We start from the raw sequence: 20,344 nt of genomic DNA on the forward strand, positions 1-20,344 counted from the left end.
CATAATCATGAGCATGAGGGTGGGGGGGAAACCCAATCGTACCCATTAGCATGTCCTCGCTGTATTCCCTTGGTTGCCTTGATCTGAATCTGCACCCCTCTCTTTCAAAGAAGCTGAAAAGATTTTGCAGAGAAACCTAGTGCAAGAGACTGATGCCAGCAATTCTTATCAGATTCACTTGCTATTGGCTCCTTACGAGCAATGCTGCAGAGCTTTTCAGGGTGTTTGCGTTTCCAGAACCAGCAAGCAGATGAGGGAGGGCCCGGGGCAGCTGGTGGACAGAATAAGAGAAGGTGACAGCCCAGCTTCAGAGCAGAGGGGTTGCTTTTCCTCTGAAGCTAGTACACTGCAGATAAGCTACAAAGGGTCAATGGAGAGGAAGGAAGTGAGTGGAGACAAGAGACTGCTGGTCCAGGAGACACAAAGCCTGGGAACGACCCCCGCCCTTCACTGTTACTAACGTGAATGACCCTGCCTCAGTCACCCAACCATGCTGCTCCTCCACTTCCTTACTGTAACAGGGAGAAATGATTGCCCCATGGACCAGTTGCAAAGCTTCTTAAATTTTAAAGGCTAGGGTCTTACTAAATGCAAATTCTAGCCTACTACACCTGGATGAGGCATTTCTAATAAGCTCCTGGGTGATGCAGAGCTGCTGGTTTATACACATCATTTCAACAATAAGGCCATATAGGATTGCAGAGGAGACAATGAGGTCAGGGATAGGAGATGCATTATACATGTAACTAATGTATTAAAGAAAGCTATTATGATTGGCAATAATAGAAACAGGTGCTTTCTTTGGATCTACATTTCTGGTTACAGCATTTCCTAGGGGTGCTTGCATACCTCACCCTGAAGACCTGAAACTCTCCCCCACCTCTCTCAGTTTGTTCTGAGGACAACTGGTTCCAGCCCAAGGGCTGACTTCTCCTGCTGACAGAAGCAGTAGGATTAGCTTTTTCCAGAAGGCAATGGGCTAATGCAGATTTAGCAATGCAGTGAATCCCCAAAGGTTACTTGCAGGGGCTCTGAGGAACCTTGCGGAAAAACATACAGCTCCTTTAAAAATGAAACTTGATCTGGCTCTCCAGCAGTTTTTCAGAGGTCTCCACCAGACTCGCCAATAGGATCGAGAGAATGCCACCTCTTGCAAACCTGTTTGCGCTTCTGTCTTTCCTATCAGTAATACGAGGCTCTTGCAACATCAGAAGAGGTGTTCACATTTTCTCCTGGGAAATTATCTGTACCATCCCAAATTTCTGGTATACAAGAGCATTCACAAGCAGGTCAATTCCCAGCCCCAGCTCAGAATTCCAGAGTGTTCATTGTTAACCTGGCAGACTCAGGTATTGGTAGGCTGAAGGAGCTCTTTTTGGTGGGAAGCACCCTAGGTTAGGAAGAAGGTAGGCTGAATAGCCCCAGGGGTGTCCTTTTGCACACCTGAGTCCTGAAATCTGTCTGTGATGGTAGCCGCCAGCAGGAGAAATGGGGCCAGAGGATAGAGAGGTACAATGGCCTCATGAACCCTCATCTCCAACATTCTCTCCTGACTGACTTCACAGCCTCCTTGCTGCTCAGCATACCTGCTGGTCATACTGCACTGGATGTTCCCTCTACCTGGAATGCTGTTCCTCCAAATGATCAGGTCCTTGCTTGGTCATGGCTTGATCCCTTACCTAGTCCAGATCCTTGCCCAAATATCACCTCTTCAATGAGGCCTTCCATGACCCACCTAAGTGAAATTCTAAATGAATCTCTCAATGTCTCCTAGAATGCCCTTCTCACCTTCCCAGCTCATTTTTTTTCATGTCACTTCATACTATCTGACATATACAAAATGTTTTACTTCTTTGGTTGTTTCTCCCCTACAGCAGAAGACAAATCCCATGAAGTGAGAAAATTTTGTTGATTTTCTTCATGTAGAAGAAGAAATACTTCTGCATTTGCTTATGTAGACCAGTGCTTAGCACACAAGAGGTCCCAGAAATACTAATGGCTGAATAAATAAACCTTTTAATCAAGTAACTAATTCATTAATAATAGAGTCATTAAAGTCTTGAATTTCAGGCAATGTTGCTCATCACAGCTATGTGAATGTTTCTAACAAAATTGTTTACTTAAAAATTTAGTGTTCTGGACTGGGAGGTTAAAAAAAAAGAGTGAGTATATCTAAATTCTGTTTATGGTCTGTAGCTATGTAGGTTTATAAATTCACATAGGCTTCTCTCCTAGCCTTAGTCGCTAATATAAAATGGAGGAATTACACAAGATTCTTAAGTCTCTTCCAAACAGCCACATGATATAATACTAAAAGTACAAATAGCAGGGCTTCATACACAGCAATGACGACACCAAGGTTTACAGAGTATTAACTGTGTATCGGACAGTGTTCTTGAGACTTAAAGGCCATAAAGGTGCTAAACATAGATTCTGGCTCTAATATAACTTACCTACTACCAAGAGCAAGAAGAAAAAAGACAAAAATGTAATGAAAATTTAAATATTAATCCAAAAAGATTGATTAGATTCCTACATTGAGCAGGAATGATGAATTCCCATAATCCTGCCAGTTCTATAATTTACCTTTGCTTCTCTGGAGATTTGAAAGGGTTAGATACTTGTCAAAGATGATCAAATAGCAACAGAGAGCATACTGTTTTTATCATCTTCTCCCAAAAGGTGATGATCACTTCTATTTTTCAAAGAGAAACCACGTAACCCTGGTGAGAAACCTGAATTGTCAACAGCCCCTCAGCCTCTCCAAGTGCTCATCATATTGTTCTTCTCCTTTTTATTTTTATTTTTTCTCCTTTTTAAATACTAGTTCCTTTGTCTCTTTCAGAAAAACTCTTTACACTAATGCTATTAAGAAAATTATGTGTGATGAGATGCCTTCTCTCATCCTGTCTAAAGATGTGTATGCTAATTTTGTTTTAAGTCCTCAAAAAACTGCCATCACTATTTCCCAAGGAGGACCCATAACGTATCTGTAATTTTCAAATGTTTTTTCTCTTCTCATTTCTGGTTCTTAATCCTTACCTACCACCAAATACCAGCCGTATCTTTTTCATTTGGATTGAGGTTTTACATCTGTCCGATGAAAGGTTGGGCAAAACAGCATCCAGGCCATTTGCAAATCTAGCATCTTGTTATACTTCATGTTTATCACAACAAGGAAATCTGTCTTGACCTCTCTGCCCTTTCCTTTTCTACACAATCTGAAATCACAGAAAATGAGGCAGTTAGTGGTGACCATGGCTCTCAGAAAGCAATACTTGCTGAGACACTAGCATTACTGCTGGGTATGAAAAATTCCAAGTAATAATGTTCAGTTGTGGCGGGGTATGAGACAGCCACTCCTACATATTTATTTCTAGCTCATGAGAGAAGAGCACAATGATCTAGGACATAACAAAAATTTCATAATTTCTAACTGCTAATCATCTATAATCAACAAATCTATTTGTCCTTGGCCATACTGGCAGAAAGCCAGTGATCTAACAGAATAAGTCATCATCTGCAATACTTTGAAAGAGGTACATTTCCCAATTTATCCTGAGCTTGATCTTCCACCCAAGCATTAATTTAATTTTGTGTAGTGACCAATGAAATCCACTGCACATTTGATCACGAAGTCAAGCACTCAGAAGTAGGGCGGAAAGATGGAAAATCCATTCCCGAAGGGTCAATAGCCCTTCCTGCAAATTCTCTCTCCACCACTCTCTGAGCTTCTGATTCCTCAGCTGTAGGATAAGGGGCTGGTGAAACAGTTTCCAGGTCTTCTAAGTCAGTCATTTCATTGTACTGAACCATTTTCATTGCAAAAGAAATCCGTTTGAATCTCTCTGCCCCAAGGATAACAACAGAACTTAAAGATAACTTGTGAGATCATTTTATTCAGACATAAGTAGAGATAACTTAAAAACCCGATGGTCATCAATTCCTGTCTTAAAAGACGAATTAAGACTCAGCAAGAGTTCCCCCTGCTGAATCCCTGCCCCATCAACACTAACAAGAGCTCTCCTTTCTGTGCTGGAAGGGGAAACTACAGTGCTCTTCACAAAATCACTTCGAAGCCTGAGGGTAGTAATTAGCACGTTTCCTGAGCTCCCTGTTTTTCAGGTTAAGCAACTTTAATTCCTTAACCTGTCATTAAAGTGCTCATTTCATACGCATGCTCTATTTTTACTAGGTTCTTCTAAATTGCAGAGTCCGAAAATGGACACAGTGCTTTAAAAACATCCAGATAATATAGACTATAACCAAAGATCACATTCAAATACCCAGAAAAATTATGCATCTTTAAATAAATTGTACCCACAGTTACTGAAATTTAAGATTTGCTATATTTAATGTGCTTAGATAAAATAAAATTAGAATTTTATTTTGCAATAAAACAAACTTAAATAAAACCCTGTAGTATCATAATAAAAAGATATGTTTCCTCTTTAAACGATTTGTCACTAAAAATTGAGGCAGAGACAAAGCAATGACTTCTCAGCACCATATTTCCTTGTTTTATGAGTGAAAGCCACTTACCACACTGGAGTAGATACATTATATAAATGCCACAAAAGAGTCACACTTCTTTGAATATTAGCAATGTACAGTTCTAGCAACTTTGGACACAGCATTGATTATATTAAAAGGTATTCATGGAAAAAAACTGTGTGAACAGCAGAAGGGAGATGAGAGAAGATATCTTCAATATCAAATGACAGTCTACTTGCTGCAGTCTTTAAACAGAGTTTGGCTGTGACGTGGCGGCAAAAATCTCATCCAGGAGACTACGATTATAGTCCTGATTTTTACTTGGGCAAGATATTTCTTTTGTGAAAATAACTTTTTTTTTTTTACATAGGGCATATTGTATTCATTATCTATCAAATTAGGTAATTGAATTGAGGTTTCTTCTAGCTTTGTGATCACAAACCCATGTGCTATAAGTAATAGTTAAATTCACCTTGAAAATATACATGGAATTAAATGCCTACATTATACAAGTTGGGGGTATTTCTTATAGTTCATAGGAGGATATTCTTGTTCAAATATAAAAATTAGTCCATGTCACTTTGGGCAAAATTGTGAGAAATTTGAGCACTAGGGTACTCCCTTAATTAAAACAGACAAACAATATATCTTACTGGCATTTTCTCTGCATTGCTTGGGCTTTTGGAGTTTCAAGGATTTCAAACTGATTTCCAGAAGATGATATTTTGTTCTAAACCTGTCAAGAGTCTGTGCTGTATTTAAACAGGTTAGTAAATGGGAAAACATTTATAATCTATAAAGCCCTTTAAAGATGCTATATTTTTTAACTTCCCTCCTCCTCCGTAGCAAAATTAATCTCTCCTCATCCTGTACTTTTGGAACTTTGTTTCACCTCTCTTTATAAATTTGAATCCATGTTCTTTTCTACCCTATACCAACTATCCCTTTAATTAGGGATTATTTAACTAACTTGAACATCTACATGGCTTAGCATAGTGTAAGATTTGTAACAAATACTCAATACTTCTTTGAAGGAAAAAAGAATTAAAATTACTAGAGAATATTTAACAAAATGTGCTTTAGGTGTCATTGACAAAATTTCTCATGCAGAATCTCATCTGTTTTCAGTACTTCGCCTCCTCTTTAAATATATACATTCCTCCCGAGGAAAACCGAAAAATTCAGAAGATAGGAGATTCTATTAGGTCCCTTTCAGTGCTTGAAGAATTAAGCCTTGGAGCATTCCTTAAAATAATTGCTTAAAATCATGCAATCAAGATATATTATTTGGGGAAGGGGCAACATAAGGGATGAGGGAATGAGTACAAATTACTGGGTATATTGTACAACACGGGATTATCCAGGATATAGTTATTGTACAACACAGGGAATACAGCCAATATTTTGTAATTACTGTAAAAGGAAAGTAACCTTTCAAAACTGCATAAAACTAAAAAAAAATTTTAATCAAATATATAAAGTATGATTGGACTAGTGTTAATGAAAAAAAACGCATGTTATAAGAAATCAAAGCGACATGGATGTGAAAGAATTTGGAAGCAATATTAGGAGTGATTGTCCTTAAGTGGATGCTGCAATTTTCCCTATAACATTCATACGAAGAACATAAATTTCCATCATGAAAAAATAAAACACAAAATCAAATTGTACATATCTATGTATAGATAGATAGATATACACACACACACATATATATATATGGTTCATAATTGGTAAATGTTCCATTTCAGTAATCTAAACATAATGACACCCTTAAATAAATAATAATCTCTTATCAGCTATACTCAAAATAAAAAGAACCACTAGTTTTTTTTTTTTTTTGAGTGGATGACAGTTTCTGTATCATCATTTCTTTAACCCACCTCACATTACCATTGACGCAACAGAAATGCAGGAGGTAGAGTGACTTTGCCAAGGTCACATCAAGTCAGCGAGTCCTGAGCAGCACCAGGACAGACTCCAGATCACCCGACTCCTAGCCCGGTGTTTTTTCCTTCCTTCCTGTCCTCTCCGATTTGTTCATCCAGAACTAACTGACCAAGCAGAAACAATTGGGAATAGTCAGACATCTATTAATAACAATTTGCTTTTATACAGTACCATATAGTTTACAAAGCACTTTGCATACACTTTATCTGCTTGATTCCTTCTCAAAACTCCAGCGAGTAGACAACTGACTTCCATTTATAATGAACTCAGGTCTAGACAGGTAAATTGATATACCCAAGGTCATGAGCCAAATTTGAGCCCAGACTTTCTTATGAGAAATTTAAGTCCATGTACATAAATCCACAGCAACCTCTGTTTCAGAGATACAAAGAAAAAAAATTTTCTACCATAACCCTAATTTGTATCCTATTAAGCCAAAATTCTAAGGGGACTGCCCCAGTAACTTTGTGAAAGGTTCATAAATAGAAAGGCTAATTTTGAAAGAACTTTAACACTAACCAGATGAATAGACTATGCAAAAGTAAGAGATAAATTGAGAACAAGAACAGGACAGCACTGAAATGCACAACCAGCAGAGTGATTAAGACATCAGTGACAAGAAAGGTCTTCATGACGTACTTATTTCAGCCCTCACTTTTTGAAAACTGTTTTTTAAATTAAATTTTATTAGAGAATGGTTGCTTTCTAATGCTGTGTTAGTTTCTGCAGGACAGCAAGCTGAATCAGTTATATGTATACACATATCCCCTCTTTTTTAGATTTCTTTCCCATTTAGGTCACCGCAGGGCACTGAGCCGAGTTGCCTGCGCCATACGGCAGGTCCTCATTAGACACCTATTTTATATATAGTAGTGTATATATGTCCATCCCAATCTCCCAATTCATTTCCTCCCTTGATGTACACGTGTTTGTCCTCTGCATCTGTGTCTCTATTTCTGCTTTGTAAATAAGTTCATCTGTACCACTTTTCTAGATTCCATCTATAAGCATTAATACACAGTATTTGTTTTTCTCTTTCTGACTTACTTCATTCTATATGACAATCTCTACCATCCACATCTCTGCAAATGTTACTACTTTGTTCCTTTTTATTCAACCTCTACTTTTGAGCAGAGGAAACTAAAACACCTCTATCACCAACCCCAAAATGTAGAAATCCAAGAGTCTCTTGAAAAATAAAAGATATGATAGGTGTGACTCTGGAAATGCCACCCCTTCTGTACTGGCCACTCTCAAAAGCTCCTGAGCAGTACTGTCTGTTCCTCAGAATCCCTGGGGTCAGGAATGTAGTAAAGACAAGAATCAGAGTGTGAGGCACGCAGAGCAGTCTTCCCAGGAGCAGACAGAAGTGGCACATCCAGGCTCTCATGGGAGGGAGGAGAAATCAGCAGACTGGGGACGGCACAAGTGGAGGTGATGATGAAGCCGTTCCCCACGGACAGGAGAGAACAACAGAGAAGAGACTGCTTTGGTGCTCATTTGCAAAAACAGGAGAGAAATTGCTTCCAACAAGAAGGAGGAAGTTTTTACACCTAACCAGATTTCATAGGGAGGAAGATCAATAGTTCTCTTTCCTGGACAACAAGTAGTTAAGTCCACAGTGAATACACTCCATTATTTAGAGAGCTACATTTGACCTGGGGTGAGATCTGAGCACTGTTTAAACAGGAAGGGAAGGGAAGTGGAGGCTGTGTACTACAGGAGTGCCAACCCCAAGTCTTTAGCTACTTTATAGCCAAGGATATAGTGGAAAGTGCCATGAAAACCAAATAAGAAAATATTATTATAAAATCAAGCGACTTATATTTTATTCACTCAGTGAACTTTCTGTTCTTAATAGAAATGACCTTAATATGGCCAAGTCACTGGGATGACAAAGAGAACACAATCTTTGCCTTCATGATGTTCATACTCTAGAAGACAAGCCTGACAGGCAACAAAGGAACTACATATACTGCAGTGAAGAAAGAAACACAACCAGGAATCAGAAGGCCAGAGGAGGGAAAGACTATTCTCGGCAGAGAACCAAGAAAATCTTTCTTAAGAAAATTACAATCTAATTATTAGTGTATGTAAAAAGTACTTGGGGAAGATATATAAGATCTCTTTCAAGTTGTTTTGTTTTGCTTTTAATGAGTTATATAATTATTGCTACTGTTACATAGCTGATAAATAACAATTGAATAATACGTTTTTTTTTACAGTTCCTAGCTCCCCCATAATATACCATTTGCTAAAATTAAGTCATGAAACCACAAATTTAACAGAACACATTATATTCTTAAATGTTGAAGACTACATTCCCTGCCTCTCCAAAATGTTTAAATTCTTTCTTTGTACATCTGTTGTGTGCTTTCAAGACAATGCAAACATGGGGAAAACATGAAAAATATTTTGTAAAATAATAGAACCAAAGCTGGATCTAGGAAGCTGTCTCCTGAATTTGATGAATGAATTTAAATTCAGTCAATACTAACCTGTGCAAATAAAAAGAGACCTATTGTTCCAGTTTAAGAACTGGCACTGCTTTCAAAATAAATCATGAAAACTTCAAATTATTCTCTCTTGCTGATATTACATGAGAGTTTGGAGTTCTGTTCCTATATCTAAAGCATAGAATAGAGCATTCATTTGAATTACTGTTTTTAAAGAAATACACAGGGCTTTTCAAAACGGGTACTTCCAGATCTCTGAGAGTCAGAGCCATTGATTAAAATCTGTAATCATATTTATGGATAACTGGGCTTTAAGGTGGGGGCTTAATATGCTTTAACAGATAGAGAACAGTATGGAATTCAATAAACTGCTTTTTATCCCTTACTTTACCAGGATCGATTTATTTTTTCCCTGGGTCTTGGTTTTTCCAGCTGAAATGAAGAAGTTAAAAATGAATTCTAAAATCTCTTCTGACCATAAAGATGCAATCATAGTGCTGGGAAGTTAGTAACTTTCCCGGTTACGAATTGGCAAGACCATTTTTTTTCTGGGAAGTTATTGAGCAAAGATGCATTTCCCAGCAAGAATCTGAAGGTAGATTTAATCTCCCATCCCGCAGAACCTTTAGCACTTGTTAATATCTCTGTTATGGCTTTTCCCATATTGTATTTTGAGCAGTACTGTCAGTCTTCCATGCTAGTGCTGAAGGTTCATAAGGTCAGAACTGTGTCTTACTCAATGTTTTGCCAATGCCCAACAATGCATGACTCAGGTTAAGTGTCCAATGAATGCCCAGGTAGTGGAATAATGAATAATCTGTCAGAGCACTGTAAAAAAAAAAATGTCTGGAATGATCTTGGTAGTTCTCTTAACCTTGTAACTCTTAAGGTATTTACATGGTGTTTTCTCAAGGGAAGACCATTTTAATGACCCTGATGTCTGACACCCTAACTAGGCTGGATAAACAGAGGAAATCAGTGAGGCCCTGCTAAGAATCCCACGAAAAGCTATCTCCAGGGCTTCTGAGTTGAGATTATCTTTCCATAAGATTATTTAGTATCTTTTGAAAGTAAAGGCTTCTAGGTAAAGATAATAAAGTAGAACATAGGCTTTTACTTTCATTCTACTTAAAATACCACTGAAAGTGAAAGTGACTCCATTGTGTCTGACTCTCTGCGATCCCATGGACTGTCCAGGCCAGAATACTAGAGTGGGTAGCCTTTCCCTTCTCCAGGGGATCTTCCCAACCTAGGGATCAAACCCAGGTCTCCTGCATTGCAGGCAGATTCTTTACCAGCTGAGCCACAAGAGAAGCCCAAGAATACTGGAGTGGGTAGCCTATCCCTTCTCCGGTAGATCTTCCTGACCCAGGAATTGAATCAGGCTCTCCTTCATTGCAGGCAGATTCTTTACCAACTAGAAGGACAATAAAGGTGTGTGTGTCAACCATCAGATTTGAGAAATGAGAAACCATCTGGTGAAGCTATAAAGGATTTAGCAGACCTGAGAAAACTGAATTCTAAGTCAGCAGTGTGGAAAATAATAAACGACCTAACTTGAAATGCAGAATCTTCAAAAGTTTAGACAGTGGTAGCACCAACCTTGTTTACAAAAAGGATAAAATACACAGAATTGGTGGACAGTTTGTTTTTAAGAAGATATTACAACCTCAGACCCTCTCTTAAACATTGACCATCTAGACAACTGCTGTCCCCAATCCCAGCAGAAGACTCAAGATTTGTTCTATGTAGAGGATAGAAGAGAGGCTTTGTGTACAGTGGGCAGAGTGGGTACCACAGAGAGATTAAGTGAACATTTACATGCTGATCGCTGAGACGCAAGGAAGCCTGGCAACCACATCCTTACCATCCAGGCAAGAGAAAGCCTTCTTTGAGAAATTTATAAATAATAAGAAGCAAGACCTAAAGACTGAAATCAGGAGTTCCAGACTGAAAAGTCCATGAAGATGACCATATAACTAAGATCATTATCAATAAGCCCCACCCACATGAACAGAACTTCCAGTTACCTTTCTAGAGTGCTCATAAATATGAACAGATGACAAACATAAAAATATCTGTACAAAATCTCTAACATGAAATACAGAAATCAAAACAATAATAATTTTTTAAAAGCCAACTGGATGTAAAGGCTATGGAAGAAGATAGAAAGCTTATTAATAGAAATATAACATTAATTATATTATTAATATTCCTAACAAGGTATTAGAAATATTGTCCCTGTGAAACAAGGCAGCATAAAATTAAATAATATAATATAAAATCAAAGAAAAACAAAAATGTTAGAAACTACAAGTCTGATATCAGACTTAAAAACAAGAAGATTTGAAGATAAACTAGAGCCTATCACCTAGAAAATAGGGGGGAAATGCAGAAGAGATGAAAATAGGAAAGAAAGCACATTAAAATAAAAACATTAAAATACAGGATATCAATAAGTAACAAGATTTCCAAAAAGCCAGAACCAAACAGCAGCAACAACAACAAAAACAAAGAATTCATCAAGGGACATATTTCAGAAAACTTTTCTAGAGTACAAGTTTCCTCATGAAAGACACTAAGTACCCAGTATAGTAGGAGAAAATGCGACCACAAGAAAGCAAATCTCAGAAAATTTTTAGAACTCTTGAAAGGAGTAAGGCATGTGCAAAAAATAAGGAATCAGAACATCACAAGACCAGAACAACAAAACTTGAAGGGAGATGACATTAGAGTGGTGCCATTTAAATTCTGAAGGAAAATTATTTTCAACCTAAATTCTATGCCTAGCCAAATTATTGTCCAAATATGAGGAAAGAATAAATGAGTTTTCAGACATGCAAAAACCCAGAAAATTTAACTACTATGTACCTTTTTTTTTGTTAGGAAACTGCTAGAAAATTGATTCCACTAAAATAAGTTAACTAAGATAAAAGAATGCAGAGGATACAAGAAAATAAGAGATACAAGCAAAGAGACCAGTAGAGATTTTCCAGAGTGACTGAAAGGAAGATTCCCTGGATGAAACCAGTACATGGGGCATAAAAGGAAAAGCACACATATAGAACCAAAGCAGAAGGTTCTGAGAGATTATTCCAAGATGAACTTACCCCCCAAAAGGAGAACTTGATAAAATACCTGTGCATCTGAATGCCTGGAGATGAGATTCAGAAAACTGGTAGAGATTTGATAATGAAGAGAACATAGAAAGCCGAACAAACAGAAAACAAGACAACTATCAACCATGGGGGTGGAAAAATCTTCAGAGAAAGGAACAGCAATCATAGTTTCACTTGACTTAGTCATGAAAAGTATTTACACAGTCAGAACAATGTAACTGCTAAATACTGATCTAACCAAAATAACAATGACAGCCCTAGGAAGATGGCAGGACAGAAAGAATGCCTATTGTGGTGAGAATGTGATGATGAGAGAAAGGAAAACTTCATCTCTACAATGAAACATCAAAAATAGAGCTGAGAAATTGAAAAGCAGTAAGAAAAGACTTATTTAGAATACAGAGGTAAATAGCAAAAAGAATTGAGAGTGATTATCTCTGGAGAGGGGAAAAAGTGTTGTGGGAGGGGATCAGGATTTGCCATCTTTGATAATACACTTTCTATTACTAGGACAAAAATGGCAAGTGTAAAAAGAAAAGTAAGAAATCACCTCAAATTTTATTCATGAGGGAGCTTTGTTGCACCTTTCTTACTCCAGAAGCATTTCTAAAGGAATGAGTAGCACAAGAAGTGTCATTGTGTTCCCCCACACTCTCTCATCTTTACTAAGACATGCATGATTTGATGGTCAGTAGAGATCAAAAGAGGTTGCTCAGAGAAAAGACAAGGCTGTCCTTGCCATCTGTCTAACCATTCCTTATGGCTATGAGATAAAAATCATCTGCTGACCTTCATTTTCAAAATCTTGTTCATAAATCTTTCACCGGCCAGGCTGAGACTTCTCTATACAAGGCAGTAGTCTAGATTTCAACCACTGATTATGATTATGTTCAAACTGATTATGCTCAGTTTGGCAGGAAGTGTCTTCCTGAAACAGTTCTAAGACTTTGATCCAAAAGCAGTATCTTTGTGGGGCTACCGTATTTTATAGCTCTATATATTGAGTTATCACCAAAGGCTCAGATTGAAAGTATTATGCTTGGAATTCATTAAAACCTTTAAGTAAACCTGAATCCATCAGACTCAGCAAAAGCTATGGCTAAGATTTTGTACCTGAGGTTATAATGAGGCAGTTTTGAGATATTTAAAGATAGATCTATTTTGTTGAGTGCTACTATACGTCAGGCAGTATGATGAACACTTTCATACACTATCTCATTTAATCCTCAGAACGACTCTATGAATAAATACTGTTATTATCTCCATCATGTAAAAAAAAAAAATCTAGAATTAGGATGACTATGAACCTTGTCCAATATCTTTCACAAGGAAATAGACAAAAACCAAACCAGAATTGGGCTCAAAAACTGCTTTAATTCCTCTATCTTCTCTAAAGAGAAATAGCCAAAATATCAAAATATACCACTGAAAGAGGGATGGTAAGGTTGAAAACAAGCATATTTCTTATGCTGAAGTATATGAGTCTTCATAGACTTAAGGAGAATTTGAAGAACTTCACATAGCATAGTTGCAAAATGCACATATATTAGTACCTGTATAGAGTTTGTCTTGTCATTGTAATTCTGAAAGTTGATAATAATAATTTATAGATCACTGGAGAGCAATTTTTGAGCCTGACACATTTCAAAAATATTTTTGGACCTTCCTGCTACAATCCCAATCTATAAGTTTCAATGCAAAAATTTCAGAGGATTGAGAGCCAAAAACTGAATAGAAATGAAATTCACTCTTCCATTAAATAAGAAAAGTGTGTCAGCAGTAAAGGCTGGCAAAGGTCACAGAGTAAAGTACTGGATCACAGCATTTCTTCTGGCCATGGCAGTGTGCTTACAGGTACACCTGCTTTGTTCAATGGATGTTTTCTTGAAAACTTAGGGAATAATTGAAGCTTTGCAAATGGAATTGTACTCCAAAAGCCCTGAAACCTACTTTTTAAAAGATAATTGATACTAGTTAATAATTTTGAAATGTAAGTTATCATTATCTACATTATGTAATTTGTAATAGCCTGCCATAATTTTCTTCTAATTCTTCATTTCATTATCAATATTCTTTATACATGGTATCCTGTTCCCAACTCTATCTGCTTCCTGAGGGCAGGGACTTTGTCTTCTCACTACTATATTCAGCACCTAGAACAGTGCCCAGCTTATCAAATATTTTTTAGATGAATTATCCAATCATATAATCTTTCCTAGTTATTACCTGTATATTAACAATACTGTACCTTTCTTTATGCTATTCCATCAGCCTGGAATACTGTTGCAATGTTTTAGATCCATCCCTTCTGCATGACCAAGCTCAAATGCCAACTCCTTTCTCTGTATTCCCAAGGATTATATTTCTGTAGCTGGTGTAATAGCAGAAGGGATAAATCTTGTATTATTCACTGGTTCCTGGTCTATAACACCTAGCCAGAGTAAAACACGCAGAAGATATTAAAAGTAAATTTAAAACTTAATCTAAATTTTCACATGCATTACCAGCTGTCAGCTCTTCCCAGGCTTCTGTTGGTGTCTATCTCCAAAACTTAGTCTGTGAGATCTTTGTGAGGTCAGAAGCTGTGTTGGTTTTTTTTTTTTTTCTCATTTCTAATCTTGATGATAAGCAATGTGACTGGCAAGATAAATTCAAGCATGTATTATTTGTATACACTATTAATAACATATTTGTGTTAATTAATTGACTGGAATGTGGTCATGGGTAACACTGGGGTGATGTGATCTTATTTATTCTTTCAAGCTATGGAGTTCCCTCATGAGAATGCTGCCCCATGATTCCTTGCTCTGGTATTCCTCAATGATCAGCAAAATGTACATTTATTTCTGCTGCTGCTGCTGCTGCTAAGTCACTTCAGTTGTGTCCAACTCTACGTGACCCCATAGATAGCAGCCCACCAGGCTCCCCGTCCCTGGGATTCTCCAGGCAAGAACACTGGAGTGGGTTGCCATTTCCTTCTCCAATGCATGAAAGTGAAAAGTGAAAGTGAAGTCACTCAGTCATGTCTGACTCTTTGTGACCCCATGGACTGCAGCCTACCAGGCTCCTCCATCCCTGGAATTTTCCAGGCAAGTATACTGGAATGGGGTGCCATTGCCTTCTCCGACATTTATTTTTAGATACAAGTGAAAGAGAATCTTAGACTACATTGTCTACACCAGGGGTTCTCAAAGTGTGATCCCTTAATTAACATCAGCATTTCCTGGGAACCTGTTAGAAAATGTAAGTCTCAGGACCACCCCAGGCCCACTGAATCAGAAACTATAGGATATCCAGAAATTTATCGTGCTATAACAAGTCTACAAGTTATTATGATCCATACTTAAGCTTGAAAACCCCTGACTGAACACAATTGGGAAGAAAGCTGTTCTCACTATTCTGCCCTGAACAATGGAGCATTCCCTGGACCTACCCAACAATGTCAAAATTCCTATCACATCCTTCCTCTTCTGAGGAAACTCAACTTCATTTTAGGCTGGATAATTGGAACAAATAAGTAAAATTTTGATCAAAAAGATGAGGGAATCTCTTTCATTTCTGTCATTATACTTTAATTTTTATAGCATGACTTAAACCAGTAGGTCTTAAAAACTATCATTTTAAACCATATACCACAGCTGAGTGGCATTCTGCTAGTTCCAACCAGAGGAGAAACACTGAGTGAATTAGAACTAGGCAGAATGAAGGGAATACTAATGAGGAAGCAAGGGTCAGCAATCTAAAGAAAATATGAAAGAAATGGATGCTAGGCCAATCACAGCCTGTGTCAAAGTAGGGAGGACGGACAATAGTGGGGAAGGGAAGAATCTGTTTGTGAGAATAAGAAAGTGGCAGCAGCCAGCATCAGATAGGAATCTTGTCCTGCATTGGGAATGTTCACATGAGGTAGAGTGAAGGATACAGAAAGTAGTACTTGGTTCTAGGCAAAGGGCTAACGTGATAGTGAGGAGTTTAAGGCAAGAATACAGCTCCGTACAGGAAAAGAGGAAGTAAAAACCTAAGAGTCAGAAAAAAATTACAACAGCAACAGGTGTTGATACTAGGTACTGATGTTATGCTTGGTTTGTTACACAAACATAAAATGTATTTATTATATATTACTACACATTAATATATGGCCTTCCCTGGTGACTCTGCGGGAAAGAGTCTGCTCTGGGTTGGGAGGATCTCCTGGAGAAGGAAGTGGCAACCCACTCCAGTATTCTTGCCTGGAGAATCCCATGGACAGAGAAGCCTGGCGGACTACAGTCCATGGGGTCACAGAGTCAGACATGCCTTAGAGACTAAACCACCAGCACACATTAATATTAATGTATATACTTTAATGTAATACATTAATACACCTTATGTATATTATTTGTCTCATTCATCTTGAAAGATGAATTGTAGGGTGGGATGTTTCGAGAGAACAGCATGTATATTATCTATAGTGAAACAGATCATCAGCCCAGGTGGGATGCATGAGACAATTGCTCGGGCCTGGTGCACTGGGAAGACCCAGAGGGATCGGGTAGAGAGGGAGGTGGGAGGGGGGAATACATGTAACTCCATGGCTGATTCATGTCAATGTATGACAAAACCCACTGCAATGTTGTGAAATAATTAGCCTCCAACTAATAAAAATAAATGAAAAAAAAAAAGAAAAAAAAAGAAAGATGAATTGTACAATAAGGAAGCAAAGACACAGATGTATCTTGCCCAAGTCATAGGGACTAACAGGTTGTTAGTTGTGTGTCTGATTTTAAGTCCTGTAACCTTTCTACCATACCACTGAGCTTCCCAGATGAGCAGGACAGCTGTTCCAGGTGAGGCGGAGGAGGAAGGTGCAGCCCCTGCTTACTCGTCTCTGGCCTGTGAGCATTGGTGCTCTCTCAAAGCCACGTGGCAGCAGGCAGGAACTCCTCTTGTTTCCCCAAGTTTGCTGTCGTTGGCCCGGGGCGTGGGTGAGCCTGAGCCTTCAGAGATCACCCTCCTGAAGGCTAATAAACTGCACATGTGATATTGTATGTACACAGCTGGACTAGTTTTCACGAACAAAGGAAGGCTAGTTGACTTACCAGAGCAAAGTATATCTTAGATGTTGAATTGTGGTTAAGCTCACAGACTCTGAAGCCTGTCTGCTCTGTACTAGCTATGTGACTTAGTCAAGTTACTCAATGTCTCTATGCTGGGGTTTTTACTCCCTAAAATAGGGATAACAATAGCTCCTGCCTCACTGGATTGTTATGAGGATTAAATGAGTCATTATATGTAAAGCACAGTACTCAATACATAGTAAAAGATACATAAGCACAATTTCAAAAGACTGTTATCGCCTCAAATGTCCTTTCAATGTCTCATATGAATAAAACATGAACCATCAAGCATAAAGATTTTTGCTTAGTTCAGTCTTAGGTAGACCTGCTTAAAAAGTCTATAACTGAGCCCAATATCTAGTGTGTTGTTTAGTCACTAAGTCGTGTCTGACTCTTTGCAACCCCATAGACTGTAGCTCCCAGGCTCCTCTGTCCACGGAATTTCTCACAAGAATACTGGAGTGGCTTGCCATTTCCTTCTCCAAGGGATCTTCCCAACCCAGGGATTGAATCTGCATCTCTAGTGCCTGCTGCATTGGCAGGTGGAGTTCTTTACCACTGAGCCACCTGGGAAGACTATTTTATGCTTTATTGAAAAAAAAAATACTGTTGAAAGATTTGAAAAAGGAAAAAGCCCTTACAATCCAATCATCATTACCCAAATGTTACCACTTTGTACATATTACCATCTATGTCCATGGACATACAAATTTCACATTTTTGTAATTGACACGTATATCTGTATCACTTTTTTTAATAATTACCATCATATCACAAGTATTTCTGACAATTCATGTTCATAAACATGCTAATGGCTGTTAAATATTTCATTCTATCACTAAATTTTATTCTCTGCACAATCAAGAAATTCAGCTTATTAATCATGAAACTCAGACTTTGTATAACTTTTATCTGGAAGTAAAAGACATCTTCTTCTATCTAAAATGATCAGTTGCCAATCAAACATCAGAAGAGAGAAAATGGATTTAAATTGTTTGAAGACAATGAAGGTCTGAGTGCAATTACTTTTTAATGTCACAAATGATTGAAAACTAAAAAAAATCAAATATCCTTTCTATAATGTTAGTAAAACACTCAACATTTTGACTCCTTGGCATTATTTTGTTTGTCTTTGTTTTTTTTATGGGAGAAGTGCTGGTTACAGCTGGGAGAGCGGAGAAAACAATATCCACCAAATCAACCTCACATAAGGCTAATATATAAATAAACTACTCTTATTTGTAAAGACACATGAGATAGGTGAAAAAAAATTACAAAAACATAATGTGCAATCTGACAAGCAAAAATGCCACTAAGTTAACTGAAGATATAGTAGAGACCAAGGCAAACAACCATAAATCCTTAAACAAAACATAATCACTGTTGTCCCCACATAAACACTCAAAAATGCTGGTTCTTACAATCCCATATATAAAGAACCTTGCCTCTGATCCTCCCTTGTTTCAGAGATGAAGGAAGAAGGATAGAGAAAGGAAGTGACCAGTTCAAACTCACACAAGGAGTTGGGTCAGGAAGTCTAATTCAAGTCCAAGTTTCCAGACTCAAGCCAAGATCTCTACTGCAACCATGCATTGGTTCAGACATACCTGGGCCTGTATGTGGTCATTATCATGCAATCTACAAACTCCAGCCAAGTATCCATTTTCCCTCAACCTTTGTGTGCACATGGGCTTCCCTGGTAGCTCAGCTGGTAAAGAATCCACCTGCAATGCGTGAGACCTGGGTTCGATTCCTGGGTTGGGAAGATCCCCTGGGAAGGGAAAGGCACCCACTCCAGTGTTCTGGCCTGGAGAATTCCATGGACTGTATAGTCCACAGGGTCGCAAAGAGTCGGACACGACTGAGTGACTTTCCTTTCACTTCACTTCTGTGCATGTAGAACCAAATTAATTACTCATGGCACCAAGTTAATTACTCTACCTAATTCAGTTGCTCAACCCAGCTGTGGACCCAACAAATTCATTCATATAACTCACAGCCTGAAAACACTAGTTCAAACCTATCAGGGGCTCCTTAAGAATTAATGTGGTAATTATGATCACCCTGTTTTATTTTCTACAGACACCAAGTCTAAAAGGGATCAAGTAAAGGATGAATACAAACAAGCTGAAAAAGCAGTTTCTTCCTAAAAAGAAAGTAGGAATCAATAGGCAAATAAAGTTATTTGTTATTACACTCTTTGAAGTTATATACACTCTTTGAAAAAAGAAAAAGGTTTAAGATACTGAGGTCCAGAGAGGAGAAAGATTTTTCCTAAAGTTCCTCCATTGAATTAGAGGGACAAGAACCAGAACCCAGATTTTCTAGCATCTGGTCTAATATTAGTTTTATCAGAACATGTACCATATTTTCTATGCCTCAGTGAATCTCCCTAGCATACAGTTTCATAATCCCACCAGTTTAAAGAAGCTTACCTTTAGAGAATCTAACACATAGTAAGCACTCAATAAATACTGCTTATTAAATCAATCAATCAATCATTTTGCTTGAAAATTGCCTTGGTTGTCTCCCTCACCTCAGTATCATTGCAGATATTGCTATACTTGTATTATTGGTTTTCTTTTTATGCTGATGCAAAGTCTATGTCATCTTATTTTGAACTATTTGTAGGCTTGCAAATACAGCATGTTTTATATGACAACCTTTTTTCTTGACACATAGCAAATATTTCTCTTTTAAATCCCAGAATAGAAAAAAAAAAGTAAATCAAATACAATTTTAAGTAGTGCTGGAAATGTTAAAAATATCTTGAAATGAAAGAAGTGCCTCTGTAAAAAACAAAAACTGCTTAAATAACCTAATTTTAAACTTTCCAGATTTTTAACAATTAGAATGATCATGTAATAAGTCCTGTGAAAGTCTCTAATTTGTAGAGAATCTGAACCCAATCTAGCATGTGAATGAGACTAAGGACAAAAACACCTCAACATTTCTTTTGAAATCAGAATCATCTACATTTTTTGTCTTCAAAAAGTTAAAAAGGAATTTCTAATTTTTATTGCAATGAGGCTTGCTGGACATATTTGGTGTCAGTGTTTGAGGAATTGAGAAAAACCTGATTGTTTCACATGGGTGACAGTTGTGGGAATGAGTGGGGACTAAAAGACATGCTATTAGCAGATTGGTATTGCTGCTTCCTGCTAGTTAAGGAAATTTTGATGTGTTATCTTCTCAATGGCCTCTGAAAGCTTCTAGATTTTTTCCTCTA

The 20,344-nt window shown here is 37.7% G+C and overlaps 1 protein-coding gene across 2 annotated transcripts in view; it reads right to left on the bottom strand.

Moving 5' to 3' along the window:
• The window catches only part of FGF12 (fibroblast growth factor 12), a 585,576-nt gene that overhangs the window by 557,686 nt on the left and 7,546 nt on the right, over window positions 1-20,344 (bottom strand). The gene's annotated exons all lie outside the window — the stretch shown is intronic.

This window comes from Cervus elaphus, chromosome 19, assembly GCF_910594005.1.
Source record: "Cervus elaphus chromosome 19, mCerEla1.1, whole genome shotgun sequence".
Lineage (NCBI taxonomy): Eukaryota > Metazoa > Chordata > Mammalia > Artiodactyla > Cervidae > Cervus > Cervus elaphus.